The sequence below is a fragment of the Colias philodice genome, chromosome 9, assembly GCF_061535455.1.
Source record: "Colias philodice isolate Cphi_HAF_F1 chromosome 9, ilColPhil1 Martin Lab GWU primary, whole genome shotgun sequence".
NCBI lineage: Eukaryota > Metazoa > Arthropoda > Insecta > Lepidoptera > Pieridae > Colias > Colias philodice.
Window position 1 is genome coordinate 10,849,692 of NC_143094.1, and position 25,249 is coordinate 10,874,940.

The 25,249-nt window shown below is 32.2% G+C and overlaps 1 protein-coding gene across 1 annotated transcript in view; it reads right to left on the bottom strand.

Annotated features, from left to right (window-relative positions):
• LOC149486123 (uncharacterized) overlaps positions 1-18,702 on the bottom strand; it is a 48,400-nt gene extending 29,698 nt beyond the window's left edge. The window contains exon 1 of the mRNA XM_089699461.1: positions 18,623-18,702. The gene's annotated coding sequence lies outside the window, so the exon portion shown is untranslated. The remainder of the gene's footprint in view (positions 1-18,622) is intronic.
• Positions 18,703-25,249: the final 6,547 nt, after the last annotated feature.

A 25,249-nucleotide genomic window follows, 5' to 3' on the forward strand; every position in this document is an offset into this window, starting at 1 on the left:
GTGTGACCGAACTATTACCAAAATGTCATGAGCTTATGTCAATAATTAGCGATAGCAGTTTCTATTCCTTAGCGTCTATTCGTCTGACATTTGTCTCAGCCGTATAATTCCGTAAAGATCTCAATTCTGATCCTGACACGTTCCTATTCTGGTCATAGTATTATACCTTAGCGGGTAGAGTCCTTTAATTAATTACGTTCTGTCAATACATAATCAAAGATACATTGACGTCACTATTGCAGTCTCATCACTATATAGTTAGAAGCAACAGCAAATCTCAAAGGAGTGCTAACGAACGCAAGAGGTATTATGTACACGAGTGTTATGTGCAAACACTGATGCTCTCTGTTGCGTCATAATCCGATGGGATTTTAATCTGATAGCAAAGGAACGAGAACTAGGTACATTAAGCAAGTATTTTCTGATGGTTTCGTTTAAATTAAAAGTCCAGAAAGCATGAAAGATATAAATTTTTATCAAATAAAATCACAAGCGGTCCGCCCCGGCTTCTCCTGTGGTACCTACACATTTACGTTTTCTCTATATTGAACCATCCTGGTACTTCAAGGAATATTATAAAAATAGAATTAACGAAATCGGTTCAGCCGTTCTCGAGTTTTGCGCTTAGCAACATGTATGGCGGTTCATTTTTATTGTATAGAAGATGTTTAACAGAAATCATAATTTGAAACTATAGGTACCAACTACATTTTCTTAATTTTAATAATGCAATTAATAGCAAACGTATTTTACAACAAATAAGACGAATATAGAACTTAATTGTAATATTTCTTGACTTTAATAATACGACAATTAATCACATAAATGAGAACTCTTATAAAAGCAATCTCACCATTTAGAGATGAAAGAAACCTCCCAACCTTTATAAATTCTAAGTACGTACAATCTCCAAAGCAAATTTGATTATTTACTTGCGATATCACAGGACAAGCTACCTCATCTTAAACATCGATTTACTAACACAATAGATAAAACACTTCATACGGAAACGCGCTTGAAACTTATCACCTAACTTGTACCTGGCGGCTATTACTAGTTCCTATCATCTATACTAATATTATAAAGCTGAAGAGTTTGTTTGTTTGTTTGAACGCGCTAATCTCGGGTACTACTGGTCCGATTTGAAAAATTATTTCGGTGTTAAATAGCCCGATTATCGAGGAAGACTATAATATATCATCTCGTTAAGATCAACAGGAGCAGAGCTGCAGAGCACTGCGGGTAAAACCGCGGATCACAGCTAGTAGATAATATAATACTATAATCCTAGATGCTTCTAGTCTCACTTCTAGTACCTGAAGTTAAATTACTCGTCCGATGGTCCGATCCACACAAATTAAAGTGTCCTATTTATCAAATTTATCAATAATAAAATAGACTCATTATAATTATTTTACTCTTAGTTACGTATATAATGATCAAGTTAAATGTTTCCATGATAAATATCAAAATATCACATAATGCAAAAGCATGTTGTGACATCTCTATTGTGATAGAGCAGTGCTTTACAGGCTTTATTTAGCATGAGTTAATTCACAAACAAAAAAAAATTTCTCGGTCTGGCAGTACACAGAAGACTGATCACCTACTAGTACTTGTCCCTAAAGAAAATCGATCAGTGCAACAGATGTATAATGTATCTGCCCCTTACCCCACTACGGGACATGGGACTTCACACACACTTAATTCACTAACAATTATAAAAAAAATGTTTCTTTTTTTCTTCCGCAATAATAAATTTTATTAAAATAACGATTCAAATGATCTAAACCGACGTCAAACTGTCACTCAGTATGTCATTTTAGCACCGCAGATAATATCAGCAAGCTGTCAAACTACATCCAGTAATGATGACATTTATGTTACTATTCTCTGTGAGATAGTAAGGAATTTGTATAGGTATTCCATGTTATTATTTTGTATGAAACTGAATGTTTATATCAACAACCAGGGATCATACCAACACGGATTTTAATATCCAATCTTACGAACTAAAATAAACTAAGCTACACAAAGAAATCCTAAGCGTTTTGGTAACATTGGATCAAATTTACGAATAAGAATACCTAGTATAGATTTTAGACTAATAGATATGGACTATTAATCTTCTACAGCTAAAATACAAAGGTTTTGAATGCGCTCATCTCATGATACCAATTTAAAAAAATACCCTCACTGTTGGTTGTATGTAGGTACGTGATCTTTGAGTGCTATATCCATGCTAATAATTATTATAAATGCGAAAGTAACTCTGTCTATCTGTCTGTTACTCAATCACGCCTTAACTACTGAACCAATTTGCATGAAATTTGGTTTAGAGATATTTTGATACTCGAGAAAGGACATAGGATAGGTTTTATCCCAAAATCCTACGGGAACGGGGCTTTCCTTGAAAACGCGGGCGAAGCCGCGGGTGGAAAGCTAGTACAAGCTAAATTCACCAGAAGCGAAGCCGGGACGGACAGCTACTAGATAAAATCCAACCCAATTTCATTTTCATTCCGAGAATTTTATAAAATCGACCTCACTCTCTCCACTAAAGTTAAAATCAACATATTTAACCTTTAACACATTTTGACTTCACCTGTGGAAAACAAATCTTCACGTTAATTCGCGGGTCAGTCTTGTTTACATAACAAACAAACATGCTAAATTGTGAACAAACATACGTTTAAACTGTTATGAGTGTGGTTTTCAGTCTGTAATTTAGACATGTTAAATGTTAGTTTTGAATTGAAGAATACCTTTTCATTATGTAGGAAGTTTTGCATTATTGAACTAGATTTTATTTGCAAATGGTAGAGGAGGATTTATAAAAATAAGGTGGTGTTTTTTTTGAAGCATTACGTCACTTACACGAACTTTTTGTTCTAAAAACAGCATAAATTGCTTGTAGATGTATTTTTTGTTTTCAAGAAAAAACAAGAGTGGCAATCAAAATTGTCGGACATAATACAATAAAATTATAAGGGGTATTCTTTTAGATACAACTCTAAAATATCATTTACATGCCCTTATATTAAATTCCTGATTTATAATATAAAAACCACCTTCCCATCAAACGTAAAGGTCATCATAAAAACGATTCTAAAACACGTTTACAATCACTTAAAAGCTCTAAAATAAGGCCTGTCATTTGTAAAATTGTTTTTTGCTTTTCAAAACACCTCTCGAGCATCTCTCGGAACATAATAGGCTCGGTTGTTAAGAAAACCGATAAAATTTATCAATGTCGTCTCTCCACGTTAACAGCCTTTAAAAAATGTTCACCTCCTATTAATTCCTTTGATAAATTTGCCGGCTATTCAAAATTATTTCGCTCAATTGACATTTTCTTCGTAAATAATTTTCATTCAAATGAGTGTCCCGTTTTGTATTCTATATTTAAATGCCATCTCATTAATCTATGCTTATTTTGTCACGAAATACTAGATTAATTTTGCTAATGATAAACATAATATTTTATTGTAATAATAATATTCTAAACTTCAAAGAGGAGATAATCCATTGGACATTAATAAGCTGTATTAAAATGTGGGATTATGTGTATTTGTTATTATAATATGTATTTCCAGACATAAATGGACCTTCATTAAACAAAATAAAGCAGTCATAGGAACTATTTGTGACTTAGATTTTAGTTTTAAAATATGAATTTTCATAACATTACCATATGTATGTTTCTTTCTCTACCAAAAAATGTTCAACGCAGGTAACGAAGTTTTCACCGAAAAAATTACACACGCAAATCTCTAAAGGGTCAGCTTAGTCCAAATTCTTTTCAGTCAGCATCTACATCTCAATATAATATCCTTTTTGAGGAGGAGCTCAAAACATGTAGGTATCGAAAGGCACCCATACATTTGCGTGGAATGAACGTGTTTTCGTCAATTTTGAAGAGGTAACGAATAATCGATATTACGACAAGAATTAAAAACATTTAAAACCATATTTTAACGTGATTGGGAGACAAATAATAATCTATTTTTTACAGTTGTTCATTTTGTTTCATATATCATTAGAAACTCTTTTTAAATAGCTTATTTTCATCGGTTTTGAGAAAGCGTCCCATAAATTTTCATGTCTCTAGCAGCTTTTCAAAATTGCTTAAATGTTTTCTCCAGTCGTAAAGACCTGTCTGTGATCCTTTGAAAGGTCAGTGTGGCACATCTGGTACATGAATCGATTTATCTTTAGATGAACATCATTTGGGATTGATATCTTTACTACAAATACTTTGGTAGCGTAAAATATAGAACAGAAATATAAAACTACATTAGTTTTATTTATTATTATTCTTTCTCTCGTTTATAACACTCTATAGCAGTTGTTTATACATACTATACTAATTTCTTACAAAACTAAAGGAATTATGTATGTAGGTATGTTGCTTTTACAGTAACAACAAATTTTGTCTGTCCGTCTTGCAAAAAAATACGTGTGGCACTCGGGGACTGTAGCGGTAAAGCTATTGCATAGCATTAAATAAATAAATAAATAAATAAATATTATAGTACATTATTACACAAATCGACCTAGTCCCACAGTAAGCTCAATTAAGGCTTGTGTTGTGGGTACTAGGCGACGATAAATATAATATTTAATAAATACATATATAGATAATAACACCCAGACCCAAGAACAAATAATTGAGTTCATCACACAAATATTTGCCCTGACCGGGGATCGAACCCGGGACCGTCGGCTCAGTAGGCAGTTACTTTACCACTGCGCCAACCGCGTCGTCAAGCATTGCATCGCTGTGCCGGTTGGAGTGGGGGGTGTTAGGTTTTTTCGTTATGGAATTTTTACATTCAGTCGCCGCGCTCAAGGCCCGCGTAAGAAGCTATGCAATTATTATATCTTTATTGATCAAGCTAATTACATTAAGACACTACATTTTATTAAGAAAATTATTTTGTGCGCAATATGATTTACCCTCTAAAAATTCTCCCGGACGTTACCCAATATAAGCCAATAAAAACAAAGGAAGACAAACGCACTCTACCAAATCACTTAACCCTTTCAAAACAATAACGATATAATACAATAATGTTATCAAATTACCATAGTCTGTGCGTTTCCTTATAAAACAATAGACACAATTGAAACAATTTCAGCAGTATCTTGACATTACAACGTAAGAATTTCAAGTGTTATTTCAAGTGCGTTGTATTTTATTTATTAGTAGCGGTCCGCAACGGCTTCGCTCGTGGTATACATATTTTTACGTTTTCTCTGCTTAAGAACCATAATCGTACTTCAAGGAATATTATAAAAAAAAACAATTAACGAAATCGGTTCAGCCTTTCTTAAGTTATGTTTACCAACACATTTTGCGACTCATTTTTATTTCATATACTTAGATTAAAATTAAAATAACATACAAGATTAGCTAGAAACAAAGTTATTTAAGCTCCTCTTTCAATATGTCAGAAGCAATACGCGTGGATTAATTACATTTTGTGTAAAGCGCACATCTAATGTTTATTGAAAAATTACGAAACCCTAAATTGATTATAAGGGTTATCTTTGAAACTTCGTAGGTATGTTTGATTATATTTGCAAGAATCTGTGAAGATTACCTATACACCTATCGGCTATCTTGCATATTAAACGAATAATGTTCAAGTTTGGCTTTTCTTTTTTTTTCAGGGTATAAGAAAATGAAGTTGAAGACCCCTTTACGTAAAAATCTCAACAGTTTATACATAAAATAATAGAACAAAACATTATTCATTAAAAATTTCCTTTTAATGTCACAAACCATTTCATAATTTAACGCATTTCTGTCAAGAATTATCTAACTCGCGTCAAACGTTACAACCAATTTATAATTATACATTGCTCGCCTAATTGAATATATTTCTCACATCAGCAGCACTTTGCGCGCAATCTATCAGCTTGTAATACCCTGTATTCGGTGTAACATGACGTGTGTGTGACAGGATTATTTGTCGCTTGTCGAGCGAACGTAATAGTTTCGCTAAAGAAAGAATTTGCTAACTTATTGCTGAAACATTTACTATTGTTTGTTAATCAGTAATTTGTTACGATCTTGCGTGAACAGTAAGTATATTGGTGTTGTTACTTTTTCTTATTTAGTTTTCGTGTCGTGTGCCTCGATAGATTATGTACCATGTTTATACTGTGAAGTAAGGTGCATTGGGGCGAGTCCAACGACGGGGTAAATAAATACTTCTTCTTCGTCTTCCTTTGCCTTATCCCTTTATTTGGGGTCGGTTCTCCTCGTTCTCATGCGCCAGGGTTGTCTGTTTATTCAATTGGGCTCTCTCCAAGTCTTTTGATATGGTAGACCACCAAGTGGCGGGGGGACGTCCCAGACCCCTTCTTCTATTTGGCAAGTTTAGTGCCCTCCTTACTACGTGGTTTTCTTCACGCCTCATTACGTGTCCATACCATCTTAGACGCTGTTCGGTGAGTTCATCTGAGATGGGAGCGACCTTGAAACTTCCTCTGATGTACTCATTGCGCACTTTAGGTATCAAGTCTAGTTACGCCGGCCGCCCATCTAAGCATTTTCATTTCATTTACATGTACTCTTTGCTCTTGAGCTTTTTTGATTGCCCAGCACTCAGAGCCATACATAAGAGCTGGTCTAACTGCGATCTTGTAGACTTTTCCTTTGGTCTTTATTGGCATCTTTGGATCACATAATACTCCCGTTAGACTCCTCCATTTCTGCCAAGCCATATTGATTCGATGTGTAACGTCAGCATCAATATTGGCATCCGATGATATCATGGACCCCAGATATTTAAATTGTGATACCTTGGTAAGCGGTTTTCCTTGAAGACTTATAGTGCTACTATGCCTAGTGTTAGGATTATAAATGCATTCCATGTACTCTGTTTTATTTCTGCTTATGCGCAATCCATTAGCTTCTAGAGCGTGCCTCCACGATTCACACACGACGGGGTAAATAAATACATATATGTTAAAGTAATTCGTAACTATAGGTAAGGCAAAGATGTTTGCTAATATTATTAAACCTATAAATATCTTCATACTTCGCGATACTTTAACAGTAAAGCGATGTTTTAAAGTTGTATCCATAATTTTCCGAAATTACCCCACATCCGAAATTCCCTAATGCAATAAGTAGGTATATATATTTCATTACTAGCAAACAAAGCACGCTTAAAATGTAGAGACGAAGGAACAACAAAAAATATTGTAATTGACACTCATGTAACGGCCATAGGTAGTGGCGTATTGGGAAAATGTATGTCACTCTTCTCTAATTGATTTTCTTTACGCAAGTAGGTCAGTCTGTGATACATCAAAAATTGTTTGATCTATTAGTATCAGATTAGTTAATATCTTTTACTTTAGACACACTTATTTCACATCTGTTTAACACCATAATAGCTGATAATAAGAAATAGTCCAAAAACGAATACATAAGTATTTTAATGACTGCTTTATAAATGAAACTATGCCCTCTCGGAACTCTATATTGAATATTTAACAAGCGAGCAATCACAATGCTAATACTATACCTCGATTATCAAATTAAAATATGTACCCAAACAGAATGAATATTAAGATAGAACTTCCATAAATTCAGTAGTTGTTTAAAGGTGTAAAGACAAAAACCAATAAATAATAAATACAATATAGGATCATTTGGATTCATACAACATTCAAACGACTACTAACCCATATCAACACCACATCATAATACAAAATAGCCCTGCGGGATCAAACGAACGAAACACGTGTAAAAATGGCCCTTTACTTTGCAGGTCGATATAAAAATAAGGCCCTTGAGTATGATAACCGGATTTTCACACTATACCGTTAAGAGTCCTTGTTGATTAGCTAAATTGTTATAATGTATATCGTTAGAAAGTGTTAGATACAATTTTTTGAAGTATGACTGATATGATGTTAATGCCGGCTACTCACGTACCTGCCGCAGGGGCAATATTGTATTTGTACACCTAATTGCCTCCTTAATTGTACCTAATGTGTATAGACAAGCAGGGGCAATGTTTAAATTGACCTCTTAGCTTTTTAATTACTCCGACTGCCGTGCAGGTGTGTGAGTAGCCCGCTTAAATACAATTTTGATAATGTTTGAGAATGATTGTGATGGACAGATATTAAATTTCTGTTATTCAATTATTACCATTACGTTTCTGAGTACCTCTGATATCTAATAAATTGTAATACAAAACATTCCAAAGTTCGCATTAAATGAATATTTAACTATAAAAGCAATATTAGAAATAAATCACTGGTTATAGACAATTACAGAGCACAGACTGTGAAATATTTAATATCAAACACTTGTCATTTATCTTAGACGTATATTATTCCTTCTTCACCAGACTTTAATCAAATATTATTTACTTCATACACAATTAGGATCTTTGTAATGAATATTAATGAATAATATCTAGAGAATGTGCGTATATTGCGAATGTAACCAAATTTTGGGCTAAATATTACAATTGTTAAAAATACATTGTTACAATAACACAGATAATTTCAGTAATAATATTATGTAATAGATTTTATCTACAAGAACCACGCCTAAAACGAAGTTTTCCTAATAATATTCAAGTCTGTCAACTTAAAGTTATTTAATTTTCCTCTAAAAACAATAAGGTCGAGAAATGCTAATTCGTTTTATGTTTATTTAATAACGTGATATTAATAAAATAGATGACATTTTAAACATTTATTGTAGTACAGTTATTTTAATTTTTAATTTCATTAATTCATTAGCGATTCGTTTACATTTTGTTTAACAAGAAAATTAATTAATAAAGCTATGTTGATGTATTTTATAATCAAGGACATTTAAAATGTAAGTATAAAGTAACATTTTTTACATATCTTTAAGAAAACTAAACTATGTATAAAAAAAGAGCGTGTGTGCCGAGCACATAATATGTTAGAAGTGAAAATTCTTTGGCAAGTTTCAAAGATACCAAAATCGTAGTCTTACTCCATGACGTGACGGTATTGCAATGACGCGATCTTGAAATTTTACTCCTAAGCGCCTAAAGAAGTTTCATTTCAAAATTTGCACATATTTATTGTAAACTAGGTTTCCGCCCGCGGCTTCGCCCACGCAGTCAAAGAAAAACCCGCATAGTTCCCGTTCCCGTGAGATTTCCGGGATTGCGTCATTTTCCCGGGATAAAAAGAAGCATATGTCTTTTCTCTGGTATCAAAATATCTCCGTACCAAAATTCATGAAAATTGGTTCAATAGTTTAGGCGTGATTGAGTAACAGACAGACAGAGTTACTTTCGCATTTATAATATTAGTAGGGATTGAATGTCGTTCATAGATGTGTATGATGTCGGTAGTTACATCTCAGATTGACCAATTGTGTTTTTAGCAGCTCTACCTTTTTATTTAACAACTAGCTGTGACCCGCGGTTTTACTCGCAGTGCTCCGCTCCTGTTGGTCATAGCGTGATGATATATAGCCTATAGCCTTCCTCGATAAATGGGCTATCTAAAACCGAAATAATTTTTCAAATCGGACCAGTAGTTCCAGAGATTAGCGCGTTCAAACAAACAAACTCTTCAGCTTTATAATATTAGCATAGATACATATGTTTCAGTAACACATCTATAACATGTCATTTAGTCTATGTAAACAAAATTAATTTCTTGTATTAAAATGCATTAAAATGAAGCCGCTAGTGGAATATCAGCTCATCAATATTCCTGCTGGCCAGATCCGTGCAGCTCAATTCCAAATGCAATCGCAAAAGCCATTGAAATTGATTTACGAATTTGCTTTTCTTTCGGTTTTTAAATCTACGCCGGCAAGATTCAAGAATTGAACCCATTATTGTGGGGGTGTTTAGTAAAGAAACTATTTAGATACGAAAAAAAGTTAAAATAATAATTATTTATTTGTTTCATAACAGTGTACAAATAAACTTTTAATACAATAAAAAGAAATTGCATATAAATAATTGGCACTTTATAAAGATACACTAGTTCCCACACTAGGATCCCCTGTGTTGTGGGAAACTAGTCTCTTCCGATGTTACAGAAATTTTTAATTTCTAAATATTATGAGCTATAATTGCAGTGTAATTTTATATAATAAATGTTATATATCACTACATAGTATTAAACAAAGTCGCTTTCTCTGTCCCTATCTATGTATGCTAAAATCTTTAAAACTACGCAATCGATTTTGATGCGGTTTTTTTATTAGATCTGAGTGGTTCTCGAGGAAGGTTTTTATTAAGTATATAATTTATATGGTTTTAGACAAAACGGACGAAGCCGCGGGCAGAAAGATAGTGTATAATAAATGCGATGGTAACTCTGTCTGTCTCTTCTTCACGCCTCAACTACTGAACCTATTTGGATAAATTCGGTATAGATCTATTTGAGGCCTGAGAAAGGACATAGGATAGTTTAATGGAAATCTCATGGGATCGGTAACTACGCGGGCGAAGTCGCGAGCGGAAAGCTAGTATAAAAAACAAGTCGCAAATTAATTGTCAGATAAGTATTTGGATTTTTAATTAACATATATACCTATAAAATATAGAAGGACTGTAAATGACTATGTAAGAGAACGCTAATAAGATGATAAATTAAATAAATAATTCATTTTCGAGCTAGCAATTAGTTCTGATCCAAGTTTTCATGAAAGGTGAAATTAATATTTATTTTCTACTAGCAATGCCCTGCGGTTTCACCCGCATAGATAACGATATCGTTACAGTGAAAAGTCTACTAAATAGGTCGGACTATAGGTTTAATTTTTAATCACATGAAAATCACCTTTACCCCGTCCCGTGGGGCCGTGGGTTATGTCGGATTCCTACCGACCAAAACCCCACTGTGTTCCGTCAAGACGCATATTGGTAGAATTCCTCCGTGACCCCCGCACTACGGCCTGCTCGAACAGTATACCTACTATTTTCTGTAGATTGACACTTTTAAAAATTCGTTATATCTTTTGAATGGAATATCCAATTCTTTTCATTTAAAAAGTATTTTGCTGGTATTGAAACAGTCTATAATAAAACATCATTTAATGGGATAAGGATTAATATATGTGTATGGATAACATGGTTTGATTACTGTCGGCACTTTTATTTACTTTGAAAACGTAAAAAAGTTGTTGTAGTAACATAACTACTGAAGATGGACATATGGTATCGCGGACTTTCTTGTAGATATTGATCCATTCTATAATACCGTAGAACATTTTTTTGTTCTATCTTCAATAGATTCCGCAGCGCACGCGATGACAGAAGTTTTATTGAGGATTTTTTTACACCTTGGGTTACATTATTGCATTTTTGGTAAGGATCTCTAATTTTTTTGAAAATGCAATATAGCCTATGTTGCTCAGTAAAGATGCAGCTTTCTAATGGTGAAAGAATTTTTGAAATCGGTCCAGTAGTTTTTGCGTGAAAACCATACATACATACATACTTACATACATACTTACAAACTTTTCCTCTTTATAATATTAGTATAGATTTTACGACTAGTTTTATGAGATTTAGTTTGATCGCAAACGTTTGATGGTCATTGAACCGCATTAAGCTTTGATCTTTTGATCATAAGGATGTTTAGAATTACATTTTTTATAAGCTTTTAAAAATATTGAAATTTCAATAGTTTTTAAAACTTTGCACTTTGCATTTAAAATATTATGTCCGCCACTACATCGTATGTAAGAATATTATGTACTTACATGCGATGTGGTGAACTCCTGTTGTGCTATTTTACGATTTAAGTATCACAATTCTTTATTTTTGGAATTAAATAAAATGTGTAAATGCTCCAATCTTTACTTTAAAAATCTCTTAGTTCATTTACTTACCTAAAGATATTTTCATTTTTCAAAGCATACCTATACCTTATTTTAATTTCGTTCCTAAAAAAAACACTCGAATCTCTTTTGAAATATCAAGCTCATAATCTAAACCATTGGGTGACTAATCCGTTAATTTCAAGAATTTAAACGAATGAAGCAATTCCAAGACTGAGTCTAATCGCTTCATTGCAGATAATACGCAGATAATCCCACAGCTTCATAATGACACCCACATTGGAACAGCCATTAATTTATCGAATAGTTCTCGTAGTTTCTATTAGTATTTTCTCATTAATTAGCTTCTTAATAGAGCGTTCGAGCTAAATATTCCCCAGATAGGAAATAATTGAAAGGTTTGTTTGTGTGATTGTTTACTTTATAATAATACTAGCTTTCCGCCCGCGGCTTCGCCCGCGTTTTCAAAGAAAAACGCGTTCCCGTAGGATTTCCGGGATAAAACCTATCCTATGTCCTTTTTCAGGTATGAAACTATCTCTATACCAAATTTCATGCAAATTGGTTCAGTAGTTAAGGCGTGATTGAGTAACAGACAGACAGACAGAGTTACTTTCGCATTTATAATATTAGTATGGATTATATTCTTATATTTTTTTCTGCAAAAGCAAAGGGTGAAATAATAATATGTTTATTATTACTGAGAATTGTGTGATTCAGTCTTAAGATAGAAATAATAAGTGCTTGTGAAAGGAAAATTTTCTACTCCTTTTTCAACCTTTTGATTGAATCTTGGTATTATAACTACATGGTATGAATGTGTATGAAAAGTTAAGGTAGTGATTGAAATAATCTTATTTACTCAAATAAGATTATTTCAATCACTACCTTAAGCTAAAATATTATTAATTATGGGCCACTGCAAAAAATGAACCTAATTCATTTGGTTTGTGATCAAATACAATCAAAATCTTAAGTATACTTTATAACAGCGCTGAAATAACAAAATTCAGCATTCCGCGTAATTAAGCTCACGCTGTTCACTTTGAGATGACTCAGTAACATTACACGTACAATTTTAAATGTCATTATTTTACTGTAATACCAATTAACGTGTGACACACATAAATGTAACGGATAATAGCATGTGAAACATAATGCTTGAATACGCAAAAGATTGTATATGTCGCTGTAAGATTGCTAATTATCGCCTACCTACTCGCCCGATTGTAATCTCTCAACAAATTGTGGAACATTAGCTTGCATTTCAACACATAATTTTATATTAAACTAGCTGTCTGTGCCCTGCGGCTATATCTAGACTCCTTAACGTCAAATTATTTTACAATTTCTTCTTGTATTATCAAGAAAATATTCGCTCCTGTTATTCTTAGCGTGATGGTATTATAGCCTATAACCTTCCTTGATAAATAGGCTATCTAACACCGAAATAATCTTTGAAATCGGTTCCTGAGATTAGCGCGTTCAAACAAACAAACTCTTCAGCTTTATAATATTATTAGTATAGATAAAATCCAACTGTGTTTTCAATCTTACGGTGACATATAGGTACATGTCATGTGGATCAACAAAGGGTCCAAGGGAAGTATTTGATGGAGCCAACAAAAATATAGACTTACCATCTCAACCCGGAAAGGGTTGGCAATTAATTAAGAAAACAATAAAACAACGGTTTATTTAAATAAAGAATCCATTGAAGTTTAACTACACAATGATGTCGTTGAGTTTGTATTTTTAGTACTTTCCAGCAAGCAAATACTTATATTTACCGAGATAAAAATACTTATACCTACAAGTTGAAAAAATAAACAAAATTAAAAAATATTTGTTTTATGAGATTAGTTAAGAGATTAGAATGGCATAAGTTGTTTAAAATTTACTTTACTACCGTCCCTCCCACGATTGTTGCATCAAAACAATCCATACTAATATTATAATTAAATGCGAAAGTAACTCTGTCTGTCTGTCTGTTACTCAATCACGCCTAAAATACTGAACCAATTTTCATGAAATTTGGTATGAAGATATTTTGATACCCGAGAAAGGACATAGGCTACTTATTATCTCGGGAAAATGACGCAATCCCGGAAATCCCACGGGAACGGGAACTATGCGGGTTTTTCTTTGACTACGCGGGCGAAGCCGCGGGCGGCAACCTAATAATAAATAAGTTCTTAAAAATAAAACTGTAATTAACAGTTTGCGTTTAACAATAATAAAGAATATCCTATGATAAAATTATTCTATTATCCTTAATTTCCACAAAAATGTAAAATGAGCTTCCCAAAATTCTCAGAAGCAATATATTTTCAAAATTTTATTCAAATTTCCGTAGAACTCGAACAACGATGAAGTTCCCTAGAACTGTATTGTTGGATAAACAAAAACATTTTATATCCTAGTCTATGTACTATAATATCATAAAGCTGAAGAGTTTGTTTGTTTGTTTTCTTAATCTCAGGACCTCGGGTCCGATTACAAAAAATATTTCACTGTTAGATAGTCCATTTATCAAGCAAGAGCCAAGACTATATATATATACTAGCGGTCCGCCCCGGCTTCGCCCGTGGTCTCAGACTTGCCCGATATGCACAGAAAAAATTTCATGAGAATCGGTCCACCCGTTTCGGAGGAGTATGCAGACTAACATTGTGACACGAGAATTTTATATATAAGATAGGGTATAAGGCTATATTATATCATCACGCTAAGACCAACAGGAGCAGAAAACTGCGGCTAAAACCGTGGAGCACAGTTATAAATATTATAAAACTTTAAAGTTTATTTGTTAGCTTGAACGCGCTAATCTCAGGAACCACGAATCCTATTTAAAAAATTATTTCACTGTTAGAAATAACATTTATCGAGGAAGGTTAGATCATCACACTAAGCAATGCGGGTAAAACCACTACGCACAACTTGTATAAAATATTTTCTTGATAATACAAGAAGAAATTGTGAAATAATTTGACGTTAAGGAGCCTAGATAGCCGTGCAAAGCCTCGATTGGAAATGACATTGCCAACTGGGTCAGTTATTTCATACGTGAGCCCTGTCCACCATTTTGTTGTAAAGACCGTTAAACCGTAGGCTTGTAATTCATAATTGTTATTATTTTTTAGTATTAAAAAGTATTATCGTCTTTAAGTTTGATATAATATTGACTATTATAGCCATCAAATTCAGCCAATAGTAGAGACGACGATATTATAATACTGTAAAATATTATTATTCAGTCTGATCTATAAATTATAAAATGTCATTTTGTATCTTATATTTTAACAATTATGACCGAAAATATGCCTGATTTTGATGATACAATTATTCATCTTTATTTTTGAGGAGTTCAGAAAGTTTACTGTTTTGGTTTTGAATAGCTTAGAAACTTTATTGTCAAGGTTCTTAATATTTCATAAAAACAATTTAAAAAAAATTAAGAAATATTTTTGCAAGTTCATAATTTACTACGATTCATTATTCCCTATGAGAATAAAAAGAAACACATACAAAGAAGAAGAAATAAAATACTGACCCTGACTTCAAAACTAATTGCTTAGTATTTATACTTATTCTATCAACTATTATATTTTCAACGTTTGTGACTTGAAAAAAGCCGAAGATTTTCGGTCCCAATGATATTCAAATTGAGATATTTCTTACGTTTCTTTCTTGCTTCTTAGCTTTGAAACGTAAATTTAGTTCTCACGGAAAAATGAAGACAATTCAGTCACCGTTGAATTTTAATAGTATTCGAACAATTTATTATTATCTACTCTATTTCACTTAGTTTGGGGCCCACTGTCGTACATTAATAATGTAAAACATAAAATGGACAAATAAATTTATTTCTCTTCATTTATTCAATGCAATATTATTTGTTATAAATTAAAAGTAATATAATTGAATTATGTAAATTGATGTTCATTGTAAAATTAAGCTGAATTGATTCGGTGTTAATTTGTATACCAAATAACGGTTAACAAAGAGAGTGTTTTTGGAACTAAATGTATTGAAATACTACTTGATGTTCATTGTAAAATTAAGCTGAATTATTTTCCCTCGATATCAATTCCAATAAATTCCAATACCTACTACAACAAAAATTTGTTGTGATTGGAATATGTGATTTCATCACCTAAATTACAAGTATTTTCACACCTATCTGAGAAATACTTGATTTTTTTACGGGTTCGTCCGTGGGTGAAACCGCGCGGCACAGCTAGTTATTTATATAATATTGCTTTTGCCAACCATTATCGCCGCTCATATTAATATGATGTCATCTTATAATTAATATAACAATTAATTTCAAAGAAAATTGGGATAATTCAGTGTGATTCCACGTCGTTATATTATATTTAACTAGTGGTCCGCCCCGGCTTCGCCCGTGGTACATATTTCGCAATAAAAGGTAGCCTATGTCCTTTCTCGGGTATCAAAATATCTCCATACCAAATTTCATGCAAATTGGTTCAGTAGTTTAGGCGTGATTGAGTAACAGACAGACAGACAGAGTTACTTTCGCATTTATAATATTAGTATCATAGTATGGATTACATTAAACGTTGAGTTTCTTGTCAATTAGTGTTATTTAATTAAAGTGAAATATCATTAACAGATTTCTGTAGTAATACAAAATTGTAGAGAGAAATTTGATTATCACCAGTAGATGCTATATTAATAATTAATTAAAGTGATTTTGTACTTAAATCTGGAAATTCTGTCACCTGAAAACCATATTAGACCGGGAGATACTGACACAAAATTTCGAGTCATTTGTAACAGGATGGCGGTTCTACAGGGTTCTTAGTACGCAATGACAAAAAGAAAAATGATGGTGTGAACGCTGGTACCGGCGGCTTAGTAGCGTGGGCGTTAGTCGAACTCGTCGGAAAATAGCGAAAGTCAAACGATTTGTAACAGTATGGCACTTATTTTTCCTGGAAGTTTGAGGATCAAAGAATATAAATACAAAATTTCAAAGATCTAGGTGTTGGAAATCTTCACTTATATAAATTAATACTAAATTAATTTTTCAAGTATGACAGCACTTTTTCCCCCTACTAGAAGTATGGCAAATATAATAATGGTCACATTTTATCAAATACTCTCCAAAAATCCAAATGCAATACTGGTACAAAAAGTTTGGCGAAATAAATTTTTTTTGCAGATTTTCGGCGGTATGGCGACCATTTGGAATCGTCCGAAAAGTATGGCATGGCGATTTTCGTAAATGGCTGCACGACGATGGTTACCTGTGCAAAAGTTAGCCTGGTACAAATGGTTGAATAATTGTTTTATTTAAATCAACATATTCGCGTCGGTATGGCGGGCTGTAAGTCACACCGGAAAAGTATGGCATGACACTACCGCCTACTTCTTTTTTATGGGCTATCGGTAAATACTAAAATTTTTGTGTTACAAATCGTTTGACTTTCGCTATTTTTCCGACGAGTTCGGCTAACGCCCACGCGACTAAACCACCGATACCAGCGATCACACCATCATTTTTCTTTTTATCATTGCGTACTAAGACCCCTGTAGAACCGCCATCCTGTTACAAATGACTCGAAATTTTGTGTCAGTATCTCCCGGTCTATATGATTTATTACCTAAATAAATATACTGATATCATGTGCCCGAAATTTCTAAGCTGTTGTTAATGCTACATTCTGTTATTTGAAAAAATATTAATTTGTAGATTTTTTTCATTTTCTTAATATGTATTATTTGATTATTCAAAAAAGCTAAACGAATTTATGTCGCTTAAAAGTTGATTTCTTTTTCGCAGTGATTGTGAAAATTATGTAGAAACCATAATTATTTATTTGTATTTTCATTCTTTATTGCTATAGTTTTGGGTTTAATAAAAATGTTATATTAGGTATATATTAATAACATAATATGTATTAAATATTTTTTTATTGTTTTTATCATTTCGCAGAGTAGATAAATATAAGGTAAAAACCGTGTATTGTGTAATAATAATATTATATTGTTAAGCCTTCAAGCTGCTTTTGTTTAATTAATATATTGTTATGTGAATAATATTCATTAATTATTTTATTAATATTACTATATTTAAAGCAAATAATTTCTATAATCAAGTAATACTTGTCAAAATCAAGTTCATTATGTTAAATTCATTATGTTTTAAATCAAAGTAAAAAAGATTTTTATATAAAACTGGCGGTCCGCCCCGGCTTCGCCCGTGGTACATATTTACGTTTTCTCTACATAAGAACCATCCTCGTACTTCAAGGAATAGAATAAAAAAAGAATAATCGAAATCGGTCCACCCGTTCGCGCGTGATGCCGTAACAACGCGAAACGGGTTTCATTTTTATAGATACTCTATAACATTTATAACCAATTACCATGTCACATTAAGATAATATTTTCAACACCTCAATAAATAGCAAAAGAATAAATAATAATTCTTTACCTCCTATTAAATAATATTGAAAGGAGTAAGTTTGAAGAAAGCTCGAATGAAAAAGAAAAGCTTGCTAGCTTTCAAAGCGTATTTCCCGTTACCTATTCATGTAATAAGTATCTATAAAACAATATACTAGTTAACAAAACAAAATACAACTGAAAACTTCATGTTTTTTTAATTGCTTAAAATCACTCACTGTATTATTTTACAATTTTACAACAATCACAACCAACAAACAATATTTTTATCCTCGCACGCGGAAAAAGACTGTTTCAAACATTCTGACAAATTAAAAAAAAATTATAGCATTTTTTTTAAATAAACTCCATAATATTTAAACTTACCATTTACTAAAACACACTACACTACACAACACAAGTTACGACTGAACTTCGAACAGCGCACGTGCGGCCCACCCTACGCGTGATTCTACACTGCCGTATGAGCGTCCATTCAGGCCCTAACATCCTAAGAGCCTTGTCAGTCAAGCGCTTTAGCTTATAGTTATATGCAAATCTTTTAGGCACAACTACGGAGTGTAGTTTTCTAATTTGGGCAATGATACATAGCTGCCCCGTCAGACGTTGATCTGCTCTATTGCTCCTTATAGAGATTTCTCTCCATAAGAACCTTCCTTGTGTTAAAAAATGTCGAATCGGTGGAGCCGTGCACACATTTGGCGATTCTTTATTGTAACATACAGATAGATATGTGGAAAGTATCAGATAAAAACAATTTGGACAGTAGATTTATTATAAACGTAGCTTTCCGGCCACGACTTCACCCTCTTGTCTAAAACTTAACATATAATATTTATACCTCCTTGAGAACCACACTATCTATTATAAAATACGATATCGACTTTCCAAATTGTGGGTAGTTTAAAATAATACTCACATATTCATAAACACTTGTAAGAGTTTAATGTATGAAAAAATTTCGAGTATGAGCTTACGCTCTACACCACACGCTCTACCTTGGAATATTCTATGTAAAAGTAAGTGACGTAAATTCGCATTTTATTTGTATTAAATGAACACTATATTAAACTAATTAGTTTAGTAAACATACGCTTTAAAAACTTGATAGTCGTACAAGCATTTATTTAAATCTGTCCATTTAAAGTGTATCAAAATCGAATCGAAAAATTACACCTTTAAAACATGTAATAAGCTCTTTACATGTTTAAAAGGTGTAATTTTTCGATCACACAATCACAACTTACAGGTAAAGCTAATAAAAGCGTGTTAAAAATTCTACACCATTAAATAGGCTACTTGAACAAAACCTCAGACAAGCGCTAGTCTAGATAATACACAGTGAATAGGCACTTTTACTCTTAGACCACTTTAAGCTTACAAGAACTTGCCTTTCTTTTATTAAAATACGTTGACATCCAGACTATCCATACTAATATTATAAATGCGAAAGTAACTCTGTCTGTCTGTCTGTTACTCAATCACGCCTAAACTACTAAACCAATTTGCATGAAATTTGGTATGGAGATATTTTGATACCCGAGAAAGGACATAGGCTACCTTTTATTGCGAAATATGTACCACGGGCGAAGCCGGGGCGGACCTCTAGTTAACTATGAATCTTAAAGGTTTTATTTATTCGACTTCCACTAGACTGGGGTAGAAGCCTTTGAAAATAATGAAAAGATAAAAAAAATCGCAGTCGGATGAAACCCATTAGAAAAGGAGGGGAATATGATAAAAATGTAAGGAAAAATAAATTACGGTCAATCCGAGTTCGGGAAGCGGGAGGGGGGAGCTTTTAAGAGAAAAAAATGGTTACTCTCGATTTCCGACAAAACTACAAGTCCTATAGAAAAAAGTTCAATGGCAAAATTGTAGGTAATTAAAAGTTCTACAACTTTTGTATTCACAATTTTTTCACATAACCTAAAAATTTAGGTGAAAAATTAAAAAAACCAAGTTTTTGGTCTTTTATTTCTATCTACTTCAAAATTTATTTTTTTTCTACGAAATTTGGTGGAAACTTACTTTATTATGTCCCAAATACACTGTAATTTATTTGATTGAAAATATTTATTTTTTCGCCTTATTTTGAATGAATACCAAAAAACAACCTAATTTTCAATCGAAAAGTCACCCGTCAAAATATCAGCTTTTTTCAAAAACTTGGGGTGCCTTTTATTCATTGAAATCTCTACTTTCATATGGTGTAAAAAAAAATAAACACCACCATAATAAATGTTCTCAGGAAATGCATACAAACAGTGTGATAATGAGCTTTTACTAAATCAGGCACACTTTTATACATACCTTTTCTAATGGGTTTCATCCGACTGCGATTTTTTTTTGTTTCAAAAATTAGCTACTCTAGTCTATGTTGTGGATACATCGTTAATATTATTGAGGAAAGGAAGAAAAAATTACCTTATTTAAAGATATGTGCATAATATTGTACTGCGTAAGCACTGTTTGAGTTTTTTGTATATAGATTTTCGCCTTTTTTTTGTGCCATAAAATATTAACTAACTAACTATTTTATTATTACATACATTTATTACATTTATTAAGATTAATTATTACATTTTATTAAGACGTTATAAGTACTGTAGTAATATAAATTTAAAAAAATATACGATAAACTATAGACGGCTGTTTTCTATTTTCTTAACAAATAACAATATTAATTATCATGTTATTTATCGTTTTCCCGAAAAGAAATAACGAGTTCCGTTGACAGTGAGAGAGAAACCCCTGGGTATTTACAAGATTATTATTCGCACCGGTACTGAAGAAACTAAAAAGGTTTTTGAATAATTTATTTTTATTTGGGTATTTTATTTGAATTCGATTTTTTAAAAGCTCAATAGAAACAGGGCTTCGGAATTGTATTTTCTACGTATTTGTATCTATGTATCTTTTAATTTTGCTTTTTACATATAAAGACTTAGTGTGAAATTCGAAAAGGGGAATGATATTGGAATATATTGCTCTACGTAAAGTTAAATAAATGAGGGTATATTATTATTTCATGAGCATAAATAAAATGATAATATATTTTGATTACATGTAGCCTCTGCATGAAATCATTAAAGGTGTGATAGTGAAGTAATCTGTGACGCAATGTTACCGCAGCACCGATTTTCAGTGAGCCCTTTATCACTACATAGTATAAAACAAAGTCGCTTTCTCTGTCCCTTGGTCCGATGCTTAAATGTTTAAATGTCAGATGTTTAAATCTTTAAAACTATGCAAAAAATGAATTTTGATGCGGTTTTTTATAGATAGAGTGATTCAAGGGGAAGGTTTTTGTATATAATTTATTAGATTAGATAAAGCGGGCGAAGCCGCGGGCGGTAAGCTAGTGAGGTAATAAAATATAATCTTATACTTACTGGTTCAGTAATATACTTTACTAATTTAATATAGTACTATACATTTGACAATTTACAAATTAAAATCCTTTATCATAATTCTTATCTACCTCTACTGTAAAAATCGCACGAAAATCTCTTTAAAAATGTTTATGCTTTTCGTGAATGGAAGACTGTCTTATATTATGTAGTTACTATCAATAATTCAGTTAATTGCAAACAGACAAGATCGTTTTAAGTATATTTTATAGTGTTAAAATAAACTAATTAATGGTTATTCCTCATAAATGTGGGAACGTGCAAGTTGTATTGCATACAAGTGCAGTATGACAACTCTCAACGCTATTAAATAATAATTATCGTGAAACGAAATGGTAAAGCAAAAACCTGCAATGTGCAATAGCAATTTGAATCGAGGTACGTAGTTAATATATTTATTAGAAAAAGTGTGTATATACTTCGTGTGCTTATTTTTCTTATATGGGAGGAAATTTTGATGGTAACCATTTTGCGATGAACTACATAGCATTATTTTTATATTTTAATTTCATGATTTAAGGCACATAAAATGTAGACATAGACCGGAAGAAAATACTGTATTAAAATAGCTTATAAAATGTTGCAATAATACGAGTCGAGTAACAATCACAATACTAAAAAGAAAAGTAATTAGAGGCATGAAACGTAGTTACAGCTACTCAGCAAACGCTGCAATGCAGTTGTTACACTGATTTTCAGTGTCTTTTATAAAGTTAAAAATTTACGCGTAGGTATATACCTACCTTATCTTTCTTTCTTCCATGACATCTTAGACGTAAGAAATCAAAAGGTCGCATTATAGCTAAAGCTCAATTTGTTATCTAAAGTTTTTAAGTAAGTACGATTTATATGTAACTAGCTGTGCCCCGCGGTTCTACCCGCAGTGCTCCGCTCCTGTTGGTCTTAGCGTGATTATTATATAGATTGTTATAGCCTTCCTCCATAAATGGGCTATCTAACACCGAAACAATTTTTCAAATCGGTCTAGTAGTTCCTGATATTAACGCGTTCACACAAACAAACAAACTCTTCAGCTTTATAATATTAGTATAGATTTTATCCAACCCGACGTTTAGAACATTTAACTGTGAACGTGATAAAATAAATATCTCGTGGATTTCGATTTTTAAACTCACCTACTCAAATTCAAACAAGAAAAAGTTTTTCATTTTTGAACGAAACTTAATACTCGAATTAACAAAATAACGTTAATAATAATAACCTAATTTATAACCATGTTCATACAATAATAAAACAAATATATTATATTATTACGCTTTGTATTTATAATTATCAGCACTAAAGAGTTTTAAATAACTAAGACTCGCGCATAAAACTTGGCTGAATACACAAAAAAAATGTAAAAGGAAATGCGACTCGCTTTCGCGGGCTTTTTACTGTCTGTTGCTTTAGGCAACCCTTTGGCGCGAAAAAGGCAGACTTATTGTTATATTCGTTTTATAGAGCTTATCCTTTTTATGTTAATTCATTAACAAACGTAATTAATCTGGCCCTATCGTAAAAAAAAAACTTGATTTTTATCAGTTTGTACAAAATTAAATTAGCATAAACAGTTTTTTTTAAAGCTTAGCTTCATATTGTTTTATATTTTAGCTAAGATTCGAATGCTTTATAAATATATATTTTTTTAAAATAAAAAAATCAACCACGAGGAGTTGTTCGATCCCGCGTCTTTCATATTGTTTTCTTTTTATTCTACAAAATGTTTAAAGGATGTCACAGATTAAAAAATATAATGTTTTTCTATTGACTTATATTATGGACAACATCAATGATAAAAAAGGTGATTGATAGACTCTGTGAAACGTAAATTGTGTAGTGTATTTGATCGAAGCGTCTCAGCCAATCGTTAATTCTATTTGCTGAAATTCTATAGCTATTTGAATTGTAGATTATATTATAATTAAACATGACAACTGTCTGTCTGTTGTTTATTAATTTGAATACTATTTTGTTTGAATTGGATGGAACCTTCTGGGTTATTACGTTCTATAGTGTTAGAGATTTAGGATAAGGTACGTTCTACAAGGCAATCTACTTAAAATGTTTGCTTATTCGTATCTTGCACATAAACTTATAAAAAAAGTTTAAGTCTTTAAAACAATATCTCTAGATGCATAAATCATTGTAAATTTTTTATTCATGAAAACATGATATAGTATATTCACATTATATGGATAAGACATATTAAAAGAGGAATATTCGCGCAAAATCAGGGCATACTTAATTAATTCACTGTAAGAACTTGGAGCTCTGAGGAACTAAGACTTACCAAAGTCGAATAAAAATTACTGCTATTAACAGTACCTATGTAGGTGATTGCAACGAGTACACAAGTCTTCTCACGGCACTCATGGCATCAAAGGACAGGAAGAGAGACTCGGTATCCGTAGACGTTATGTTTCTTTGCAAAGGCACCAACTTAAACTACTATAACCCTCATACAATACACATGAGTTTCCATACATGTTTGTCACTTCATCGCCGATGTAACAGATGTAGATTTATTTAGATTAGCACAAAGGCTTTTTATTTCTCGAATGAAAGACTTTTCACGCGAGTGGAGCCGTATAATACCTGAATTCTTATTACTATACCCACAATACGTATCAAATATATTCATCAGTATTACGATAGCAGTAATATTTTATATCATACACGAGTGATCTATCGATAGAACTCAAGCGGTTGGTATTACATTCACAAAGCGTAGGCGTTCGCCCACACCTATAATGATAAAGTTTAGTAAAATAAACAGGCGTATTACGCTTGGTTTGGTTTATTATTATAGAAGAAAAAATGTAGAATATAATACACAGTTTGAGCACTAAAATCTTTGGCACATGTAACATTATACCGGAGTAAAACTAGGCAATCGACGAATCATAAACAGTATATGATTTTAAGTTAATCTGAGAAACGTTATGAGCAACCTTATATTAATAATAGTCAGTCATTTAGTTATTTAATTTATTTTGAGATATTTAAGAAGTGTTGTGTTTCATTTCAAACCCAGAAATTCTCTTAATAGTTTGAATTTTCTGATTATTATCTTTATAATAATAAAATATTATCTAAAATATTATCTTTATAATAAAATATTTTAAATGTGTTCTGTTTCTATTGCACCGTTTTGTTTATTTACTTTCGTTTCAAACCCAAAAATATGTACGATTTTCTCTTGTTCGTAATTTCTCAAGCTCACATCGACTAAGGTATTAAATTTATAATTAATCACGGAACTTTGAAATACTAGGATACCCGGCAAAGTTTTAAAAAGCGACTGCTCGAAACGTGCTAATGTGCTGAACACATACCATGCATAAATCATTTTCCCTTTCACGGTGCCTCTTAGACCCTTGTAATGGCGAAAATTTTTAACGAAATTTCAAAACTTCCGTCCATTGTTGGTAAGCCATAAACGAAGAGTTTTTATCATGCCAGCAATACATCGTTAAAAGTTGAAGTGTATGTTTTTTTTTTCTTTTGATAATGTTGTTTGTATTGTTATCTTTTCTTTCTTTGGAAGAAAGACGGATCCTGTGCATAAACTTTCCTC